The following is a 10,884-nucleotide window of genomic DNA, read 5'->3' as shown; positions in this document are numbered from 1 at the left end:
TATGGTATATACAGGCGATGCCTCCACCAGTTCTCTTTGCTCAATCAAGTCTGATAATGTTGTGGCTAGGAGGGACTAGGATGTCAAGGACAGGACCTGAGGAGGCATTAAGCCAAGTTTTTATGAGGATTAGGAGGTCGTGTTCCTGATCTACGATGAGATCAGCGATGTCCGTGGCATGTTTCACAGCTGAACTAGTTGAGCAGCATGCATTTCAGGTGTGATTTGTAGCCTGTGAGAGTAGGCTGTGTAATGGGAACTTGCATAAGGTTACCGATTCAGAAAATACCGCTTCGGTATTTACCGAATCGGAAAATACCGCTTCGGTATTTACCGCTTCGGTAAATTCCGATTCATGTTTACCGAATTTTACCGATTCGGTAATGTTTACCGATTGTTGACCTACATATAACTTACCGATTCTTAAATACCGATTCGGTAAAATTCGGTATTTATGAATCGGTAAAAATAATTTACCTACATATGGCCCGAAGTCTCCAAACTAAATGAACACACATTACCAATGAATCTTTGCAGGGACATTGTGATGGCACACAGATACCATGGTCCACCTCATGACCATCATACAAAAACATTTCTCAGAACCCTAACACATTACCAGAACACCAACTCCCGGAGCCTCATCACCAACATCAAGTACCTGAAATGCAATAGTGTTGAAAGTAAAAGAAAAGGCTTTATTCAGCTCCAAAAATAAATTAATGTAAAAGATATTATGTACAAAGGCCAATGGCCAGTCCATTTCTCAACTCCAAGGGTGGACGTAGGGGACCGCGTCCACCTCTTCCTTGCCTGCACTAAGGAACCTCAAGGTTTGTCGACTGGGGGGGGGGGGATCATCTGTGGCAGGACCAGGCACCGCAGGGACATGAGGGGGAGGGGTAGGTGTGGTGGACGTCTCCACCACAGGGGGTGGGGCAGCACCAAAGGTGGAGGTGAACATGGCGCTGCACACTGCTGCTAGGGCCTCCATCCTAGCCCCTGCACCTGAAGATACCCAAGGGCCAACGGAGGGTGTGGTGGCCGAGGGATGGGGTGCAGCGCTCTTGGGGGAGGGGGTGGACATGGTGGGGGACTCAACTACCGTGCCTGGGGACTTCCTCACCCGCTTGTGGGGTGGTGGGTCAGTGGGGGCGAGGCCCAGCTCAAATATACAGTTCTCCTTAGGTGACAGTTTGGCAGGGGAGCTAAGGGGAGTGGTTTTGGAGGAACAGGGTTGTGAGGACTGCGGACTGCGACTGTGGCTGCGTGCATGTCGTCTGCCCCCAGCCCCTGTGGGTGTGCCTACATCCCCCGAGTGTGCGTGCCAGGAGGTGTGCGCTGTGCCTTACTAGGGGGTATGCTGGATGTGTCTGGTGGGGTGCGTGCCCGTGACTGTCTGTGTGTGCGTTGGGCAGGCATGGGAGAAGGCAGTGTGGATGGGTCTGGGGTGGGGGGGACGGAGCGCTGCAAGAGAGAAACTGCTGCCGTCAGGGAAGAGTCCATGGACCGCAGAAACCTGCATTGGTCAGACATCGTTGCTGACATGCCCTCCATGAACGACACCATCTGTGTGAGCAGTTTAGTGTGTCCATGGAGGACAGTCAGCACTGATGCCTGCCCAACCTGCAACTGCCGCAGTATGTCCACAGACTCTTCACTGAGGGCAGCAGGGGTGACAGGGGCAGGGGGTGCGGTGACTGGGACGAAGGAGACATGGTGGGACTCTGCACGGACAGAAGGGCGGAGATGGTAATGGAGGAGGCGGGGACAGATGTGGGGATGCTGCCAGTTGGTGATGCAGCCTCCGCCTCCTCAGGGAGGTCAGCCTCGGACCCGTGAGCGTCGTAGCTGGTATCGTGTCCAGACAGGTCCTCCGACTGACTCCCCTCGCCCTCCGTGCCACTGGGTCCTTCTGATTCCACAGCACTAGTGGCGCTGCCGCTGGGTCCCTCCTCCAGGTCCATGCAGGTGTCTCCCTCGGTTGCGGATGATGATGCTGTGGGCAAGGAGAAGAAACTGAAATGCATCAGTCACCTGTATACACCAGACACATGAGCACAAGGACAATTGGTCACAGTGCATATCAGGCAATGCATCATGAGTAACAGCTAGATAACTCCGCACATATGTAAGCCCTGTACTGCCCAGTTGGTAGACCCACTATGCCACTTGGACACCAGGAAAAAAAGAACACAAAAGGCCACAACTTGACTGAGAAATACACTGAAAAGCTAGTGTCTGTGAACCGGTGAGCACAACAATACAATGAATTCATGCCACCTCTTGTTTAACCTGAAAGAAACAGTAGTGGTGCACCCATTGTAAACTGACCCACCTCAATACTCAAGGTGTCACCACACTCAGAGACCTGTAAGTACCTTGGAACACAAAACCCAAAAATGTAGCTACCTTGGGACTCACAATACTTTACACAATCTACATGTTTTGAATGTGCCAATTCGCCATTTCGTGAAAAAAACACTCATGTGCCTACATGAAATATGTCCCACAAGGCAGTGCACACAAAAGTACATTTACACTGTCATTGAAGAAGCTGGCACCTTTTCTAAAAAGCCACTGTTAGAAATTAATGGTGTTGCAGAAAGTACATATACATGGGCCCACGGAGGTCTGGATGTCTTGAGACTTGTCAGTTTGTATCACCAACAATAAAGGTGTCTCACAAAATCAAGAGCACTGTGGGAACATGTATATAGAATCTGCAACACCATTTAATTCTAACAGTGGCTTCTTAGAAATGTTTTTTTTAATGTAAATAACAGGGACCCCCTGAATATGAGGAAATAGAGTATAATTCCTAGGACAGGGTATAACACAGTGCAATAATAACTTCCTAGGCAATTGACATTTTTAGTGAAATGATATCTAGGACGTGTCCAAATAGTGTAGCCAAAACAGTATTTAAAAATTTCACATTAGTGTTTATTGTTAATATGATTCTCACAGAATCAAAGAAAAAATCAATAGTTAAAAAGGCAATTCAACAGTGCATTTGTACATAATGTAAACATTCAATGTAATAATATTCATCAAACAACAATTAAAGATAATAACAAATCAGTGGCCATATGATTATCTTCTACGCGCGTTTCGGCGAAAAGTACGCCTTCTTCAGGAAAAGCCACAATTCCTGTGAATTAAAGAATCAAATATTTTTAAAAAATGATGTTACACCCCACGCCCGGAGGCGCGAGCGGGAGGAGGTGACCCGGGTGGAGGCTGAAATAGCTGAGCTGGAGGGTAATCTAGAAGATGGGGTGACGGATGCTGCACTACATGTCCTCCAGCTCAAACAAGCGGCTTATAGGGCCCTCGTTACGGAGGCGGCCAGGGGCCTTAGTAGAGAGCAACAGGGGCGACTGTATGATGTGGGTGATAAGGCTGGTAAACTGATAGCGTGGTTGGATAAAAAGGAGAGAGCGAATCGTGTGGTCCCGCTGATTGAGAAAACGAATGGTGTGTGTGTAACTGAGCCAGAAGAAATTGTCTCCTGTTTCGCGGATTATTTCCACGAGGTGTATTCCCCGGTCTCTTCTTGCTCGGAAGAGGATTCCCGTGCCCTGCTTAGGGATATCGCGCTGCCTTCCCTTTCCGGGGAGGACAGGGTGTCGATGGACGCCGCTCCCACCTCCGACGAAATCGCCCTCGCCATACGCTCGGTCGCTTCTGGCAAGGCCATGGGCCCGAACGGTATCCCTATCGAGTTGTATAAGCTGCGACCGGATACATTGGCGCCTCACCTCCGCGCAATGTTCCTCGCGGCCCACTCGCTGGGCTCCCTCCCGCTTGACCAGCGTCTGGCTACAATCGTGGTGATTCACAAGGAAGGGAGACCTCGGGATCGGGTTACTTCTTATCGGCCTATCTCACTACTGAATGCGGAGCCCAAAATTCTCGCCAAGGTACTCGCCAATCGGCTGGTCGGTGTGGTGGGAGATCTGGTTCATCAGGACCAGTCTGGCTTTATTCCCCATCGCAACACAGCCCTTAATCTGCGGCGTTTGCATGGGGTGCTCGCGCACGTCCCATTTATACGGGAACCGGCCATTTTGGCGTCCTTAGACGCCACCATGGCGTTTGACACGCTTGAGTGGCCATACATCTGGGCGATGCTTGCGAAGTTCGGATTTGGCCCAGGATTCATCAGTTGGGTCAAATTGTTGTATGCGGGCCCCTTGGCGCAGGTGGTCGTGAACGGAAGAGTATCGGCCCCGTTTGAGCTGGGCCGGGGCACGCGACAGGGCTGTCCCTTGTCGCCGCTTCTTTTTGCGCTTGCCTTGGAGCCCCTGGCGGAGTGGCTGCGGTGGGAGCCTTCCATCCGTGGTCTCCGTTGGACCCCCGAGTATGAGGACCGCGTATCCCTATACGCTGATGACATCCTTCTGTACCTAGCCTCCCCATGTAAATCACTTATAGTGCTAGTTGATGTTTTACAATCGTTTGGTCGTAACTCCGGTCTCGTCATCAACTGGGCTAAATCGTGTGTGTATGTTCTCTCTGGGGAGGCTCCTATTCTCCCGCGGGGCTGTCCGATTCAGATCGCCCCGCAGGGATTTCGGTACCTGGGAGTCTTCATTACTCTGGACCCGGAGGCCCGGTATGAACGTAATCTGCTTCCCCCCCTCCAGCGTCTGCGGGTAGATGTCGCACGCTGGCGGCGCCTGCCGCTTTCGCCGCTCGGCCGGGCGGCATTGTTCAAGATGATGTCTCTGCCGCGTTTCCTCTACGCTTTGCAGAACACTATGGACTTAGTCCCGGCGCGCTACTTCCGTGAGGTGGAGAGTCTGCAACGCCGCCTGTTCTGGGACGGGAGGCCGCGCATTGCCCTGGCGAAGCTGACGCTCCCATGGTTTGACGGGGGGATTGCCCTCCCGGATATTAAACGGTACTATTGGGCCTCCCAGCTCACTGCCATTAACCATGGCCTATACGGGCCCGCCTTAAACCCGGCATTTGAAATGGACAAGATGCTCCTGCCAGGTGGCGACTACAATCGAGCGCTCTACTCTGGCGCGCCCGATGCTCGTCTGACGGGCCCCACGCGTGTCATGGTGCAAGTCTGGCACGCGGCCAATGCAGCTATGGGGTGGAAGGACCGCTTGACCCGGGCGTCACCACTATACGCGTCTGAGCGGTTAGGCTCCCTGTGGACCTCTAAGGGCTTTGAGAAGTGGGACATAATAGGTATCAGTACAGTGGGGGATCTCTGGACGAGGGGAGGATTTAAAACGTTCGATATGTTGCAGACGGAATTTCAGTTGCCGGGCAGTGAATACTTTCGGTATTTGCAGGTCCGTCATGCGCTGGGCTCCGTCTTCTCGGACGTTGCCTCCATCCCAGAATATTCCCCCCTGGAGGATAGAGTGCTGGATGGACACGTCCCGGACAGCACGATCTCACTGATCTACAAAAAGCTGATAAACGACCGCTCGGGCCTGCTGACTGCCCTTCGTGCGGCTTGGGTTGCCGACGGGCTGGAGTTGGACGACGAGGACTGGACCTCCGCGGTGGCCTCCCCGAAGGAGGTGGCCATACCGGCTCGCCTTCGCTTCGTCCAGCTCAAGATACTCCACCGGGTCTACATGACGGGGCCAAAGCTTCTGCGTATGGGCTATGCTGGAGATGGATTGTGTAAGCGTGGGTGTGGTGCTTTGGGGACCTTTCTGCATATTTTGTGGGAGTGCCCGGAGGTGGAAGGGTTCTGGCGTGGTGTACATGAGGTGCTGCGACTGGTTACGCATGTGGCGCTGTTGCCTGAAGCGAGAAGATGCCTGTTGAATGTGTGGGAACCGACTGATTACTCGGCGCCGCAGACGTGGTGGGTGACTCTGGGATACATGATAGCCAAGCGTGATATTGCTCAACTGTGGGGGTCCCAGAGGCCCCCGACGGTCTCGGCCTGGAAAGAACACATGGACTGGTGCATGTTTCGAGAAAAGGTGGTGTATGTGGCGAGGGGTAAGCCTGGGACATGGGTGAAAGTATGGGGCCCCTGGAACGCCTACCGAGGGGGTATCTGTGCACCACCGCTGCTGCCTGATGCCTCGCCAGCCCCGTCCCCTTAGCCGACTCATTCCCCCGCTGCCGGGCATTGGGTTCCCCCAGTCCTCGCTCTGTTCTCTTCCCCCTCTTTATACTTCTGTGTATAGTTGGGATCCCCCCTCTAGGGGAGCACGTGCTGTTATTTTCGATTGTGGGTTGCCTTGTGGGTGTGGTTTTAGTTTTTGTTGTTCTTAATTTAAAATGAAACCGCATAATGGGGTCTGGATGATGTGGCCTTTGACATTGTTACCTACTGAGAAATGCTCATCCGTAATACCACGTGTTCCATAAATGTATGTCGTATGTTCCTACCATTGCTAGCGGCCGGCCGGAAGGTTGTGGGCCCATATTTGTATACTTTTAAGACCTGTAATAAACAGTTTCAAAAAAAAAAAAAAAATGATGTTACATGAATAATTTTTTGTTTTTACGTCTTTTACATTAAATTGGCTATAAACTAAAAAGGACACTTCCCATGCAGCGAGAATCTTTTTTTCTCAACCGAGGATAAAGAGAAGGATGACAATTACATACAGAATTATTATACGTATAAATGATAAATGTCTATCTAATGGATACAAATAGGGATGATAGAGAATCTGATAACAGGTAAAGAAAAGAAAGAGGGGGAGAAGGAAAAAAGGAGGGGAAAAGAGAAAAGAAAAATAGAAGGGGAGAGAGGGCAAAAAGAAAGGAAAAAAGGAGGAGAAAAAAAGGGGAGAAAAAGAAAAAAGAAAGACAATGAATGAGGGAAAATGCAATAAGAAAGAAAGGGAGAGAGGGAAAAAGAAAAAGAAAAAGACGGGAGCTGGGGTGTGAAAATGATTAAGTAACTTAGGATGCGGTGTCAGATACTGAAACAATTAAGTGTTTGTGAAAAACAATTGTCGGAGAAGATAGCCGAGACAATGGACACTAGAAAGATAATAAGCAGTGCTTACTTCAAGAGGTAGTCTAGCGAATAGATAAAAAGTGAAGGAATTATCAGGAGATAGCATAGACAGCCTGTAATGACCAAAAAACAAGATGTAAGAAAAACGATGGTGATGTCAGAAAGGGACTGCTAAGTTTGGAGTAATCACCCAGTACCTGATATTTGATGCAATGCTTTTAACAATGTGATTTCACGATAAATAAGAAAAGTTCCAAGGTGTTGCCAGTGGATGTCGTAGAGCCTGTAAAGATGATAAAGTGCATTTATGTGGGTATAAATTGAACTCTGTAAAAACCCGAAAAAAATATGAATTTTCTTTGTATCGAATACGATGTAAATACCTGTTCTATCTTTTAAATGGCTTTTAAGATGTGGCGATCAAATGCTTGGATGAACTGGGTATTAGTTCGTGAATTCAGGATATTTTCTTTATTCAGCGAGATTCTGGAGTAAGAAACCCAAAGTGTATTATTGTGATAAGTGGGTGCCTGTAAGGATCGAACATTCTCAATATCATGGCTGTTTCACTATTTACCTTTTTATATGTATAACGGATAGAGATTTCGCAGATGGTATTTAAAATGATGCAGTTTGGATGACGGACGTCTTGTTTTTGGAACAGAAATCCTGGAACAAAGGAAACAAGAAAGGGGGGGAAAGATATAAATAGTCTCAACGTGGTATGTGTTTAAAGGCTGTTTAATAGGTCAAATGGGTGAGTTTAGCTTGGCTCAGTTTGGTTTTATTAATTACGGTATGTTTATAGTGATCTTTTTGAGGCAAGGAATGATTACATGCCAGCCGAGAATAAAAAGGGGGGTGTATAGAGGGTATGGCTAAAGACTAGATGTGACGAGCGAATCTGTCACATCAATGAGTTGATGTTAAAACAAATAAGTAGAAGGTTTCTATATCCAAGATTAAAGGATTTGCAGGTTAAACTCTGCAGTGCTGGAAATAATCTTTACCTGATCTGCGGCGTTGTGAAGTACCGATTACTTCTTCGTGGACGCTAACTCAGCTGTAAATCGGGCGGATAAACGACGATGGCGGGATTCACGTCCGTTTAAATATTCCAGTTGAGCTGGTCTGATTGGATGTGGCTAACTGTGCCTGCTACGTGGATAGTGTGTGGGTGGAGTCATGACTCTTATCACGATGGATAGTGACGTTTCGACTAGATCATTATTTAGTTAAAGGTACACATGCGAAAAGTTGGTGGGGCCGCTGCTACAGACTAGGATTTGACTCGCGAGCAGTGATAACCGTCTGTATTTGTAAATACAAGTAGATGAATATCGCTCATTTAAATGTCTTATTAATATGGATGGGCACGTAGATGCAATCTCATATACACAGTGCACGATATTTATATATATATTAGGGTAGGCAGTTACATACAAGTTGTTTAATCTATGTGTGATTATTTGTGGTGTCTGTGAACAGTGCGAATATATTAATTAGAGACAGATGAGAAAAATGTATGCAACCGTCTGTATCGGGGTATAAGAGCAGGCATGTGATCAGTTACAGTGGGGGTAGTTAGACGGTCGATGTGAAGAGGCTCGCATTTAATGTGGGAATAAAGCATGCAAAAATAGATTTTATGTATTGCATCTTTATTACTTGTGTGACTAATTAAATAATTGCATTTTCCCACGGTAAGTCACTATTTAGACCATTGCGAAAGGTGTCTAGGGAGAAAATCCAGAACACTTCTCGTTTTTTTCGCACTGCAGTTCCACCTTGAGTATCAGGTATCTTGATTTTTTCCAAAATGCACCAGCGCAAGTCATCTGAATGGTGTTTTGCTTGGATAAAGTGTTTCACTAAGGGGGCTTGAAGTTTCTTAGTTTTAATAGCAGAGCGATGTTCTGATATTCTAATGTGTATGGCTCTCGCGGTCTCGCCTACATATCCCAGTTGGCAGGGGCAAAGGATTAAGTAAATGACATATGCAGGCACATGCATCAACCACAAAACCGGTCGCAAACGGGCAGATTCTCAGATGCAAAATCGCTATTGAATGAATCTCAAAATAGCGATTCCTTAAATAGCGATTGCATTTAAGGAATCCCTAATTGAGATTCCTTAAATGCAATGCATGAAAGCTGTAAAAATAGCGATTTCGCTACTAGCGGGAGCAAATTACCATGAAGCTGGACTTCATGGTAATTTGCTAAAACTTAGAAAAATGCACTTATTTGCATTTTTCTAAGTTTCACGTTGCGCACACACATGCCCTTAGAGCATGTGTGTATGCAACATGTGTGCAGAGTACAAATACATGGGTGCAATAGGGTGTCATTTTGACACCCTTGCACCCTAGAAATTGCGGGAGCAATTTGCGAGTACCTACTGGTACTCGCAAATTGCTCCCGCAATCTCCAATGCATTCCTTTGGGCCTGGAGGCCCATAGGAATGAATGGGAAGCCATTCATTAATTGCGACTCGCAATTTGTGAGTCGCAGTTAATGAATGTTAAGGAATCGCTATTTTAATAGCAATTCCTACATGCATAGGCTTTTGCGAGTCCTTAATTGCGAGTCCTTAATATTCGCAATTAAGGACTCGCAAAAGCTTTGTTGATGCATGTGCCAGTTAGAGTCTTACAGTTCCACAAGTTGGTCGCTTGGATTTTAAATCCATTGTGGGTCAAAGTTTCTCCAGGTATAATGGAGTCACAAGATTTACAGTTTGTACATCCTAGATATCATTTCACTAAAAATGTCAATTGCCTAGGAAGTTATTATTGCACTGTGCTTCTTAGAAATGTGCCAGTGTGTTCCATGAAAGTGGAAATGTATTTTGGTGTGCACTTCCTTGGGCGACTTTTTTCATGCAGGCACATCAGTGTTCTCAACACAAATCATCACATTTCCACATTTAAAACATGAAGAACTGTTGACAAGTGCTGTGAGTGCCAAGGTACAATTTTGTAAGAGTAACAACTTGAATTATGTCAGTTGTCACATGGCCATCTGTCACCTGATTACACAGTTGGCTACACATATAACCTACTGCCTGTCATCTGGAGTGGCACACATGTCCACACCCAGGACAATGCATTAGCTAATGGGCCTGCATTTGGGTAGAAAAAAGACTAGCTGTACTGTGGGGACACCCTCATGGCAAGCCAGAATGTACACACAGATGTCATCACACAAAGTCCAAACAGCGTTGCATCTGAACCACACATAGGTGCTAAAAATGTATGAGCAGAAATCATGTTTTTAAAAAACTGACACAGGCTGCAAAGCAGGTAAATTAAGCACTGGCCAGCATCACAGGGGCACTGCACGGTGATTCTTTGTACAGCCAAGTATCACACACAAGTCAGACCTGGCAATGAAAAATCAGGGTTGCACATGTATGCCTCTCCTGCACACCCCACCCCATGCCTGAGTCAATGTGGTTGATACAGATCAAGAAGTGACACCTCTTATTCAGGGTTACAATAACTGTTCACCTCGTGGGGCTGGCAACACATATTTGTGACAAACAACCATCAACAGATTGTTGTGAATAGCCACACAGGCACTGCCCAGTGTGAGTATGCACAAGCAAAATGGTGTATCCCTTTCCAGTGGACACATGTAGCACACATTTGCTAAATACTAACTAGGCCAGGGAACAATGCCACAGAGGCAGACCTATGCTGAACACACAGAGAATGTGCACAGTGTTGGATGACACACATGATTATGAGGCCAGGGTGTCTCAGGGGACTGTAGTGGGCACACTGCTCTGTGGTCCTGGAATGAGCTGACTGTACCATGTTCAACCGTCATGGCAATATGCATATCTCCCACTCATGCACATCATGTCTGAGGCCACAACATTGGTCATGCATGCTGCAAGGGTGTTCATTTTAACGCTCACA

At 47.5% G+C, this 10,884-nt stretch overlaps 1 long non-coding RNA gene across 2 annotated transcripts; it reads right to left on the bottom strand.

The window, feature by feature from the left end:
* Window positions 1–677: 677 nt before the first annotated feature.
* On the bottom strand, window positions 678–8,104 carry LOC146798219 (uncharacterized). 2 transcript variants are annotated; one of them, XR_014969131.1, is made up of 7 exons: window positions 7,969–8,104; window positions 7,536–7,627; window positions 7,342–7,444; window positions 7,156–7,241; window positions 7,008–7,071; window positions 6,379–6,433; window positions 678–1,999 (listed from the first exon to the last, which is right to left on the bottom strand). It is a non-coding gene; the product is annotated as an uncharacterized LOC146798219 (long non-coding RNA). The 2 variants fall into 2 exon arrangements; XR_014969132.1 differs by lacking the exon at window positions 7,008–7,071.
* Between the last annotated feature and the right edge of the window lie 2,780 nt (window positions 8,105–10,884).

Source organism: Triturus cristatus, chromosome 9 (assembly GCF_964204655.1).
Source record: "Triturus cristatus chromosome 9, aTriCri1.1, whole genome shotgun sequence".
NCBI classification, from domain to species: domain Eukaryota; kingdom Metazoa; phylum Chordata; class Amphibia; order Caudata; family Salamandridae; genus Triturus; species Triturus cristatus.
The sequence above is the reverse complement of the archived record's forward strand: the minus strand, read 5'-3'. Positions and strand labels throughout refer to the sequence as shown.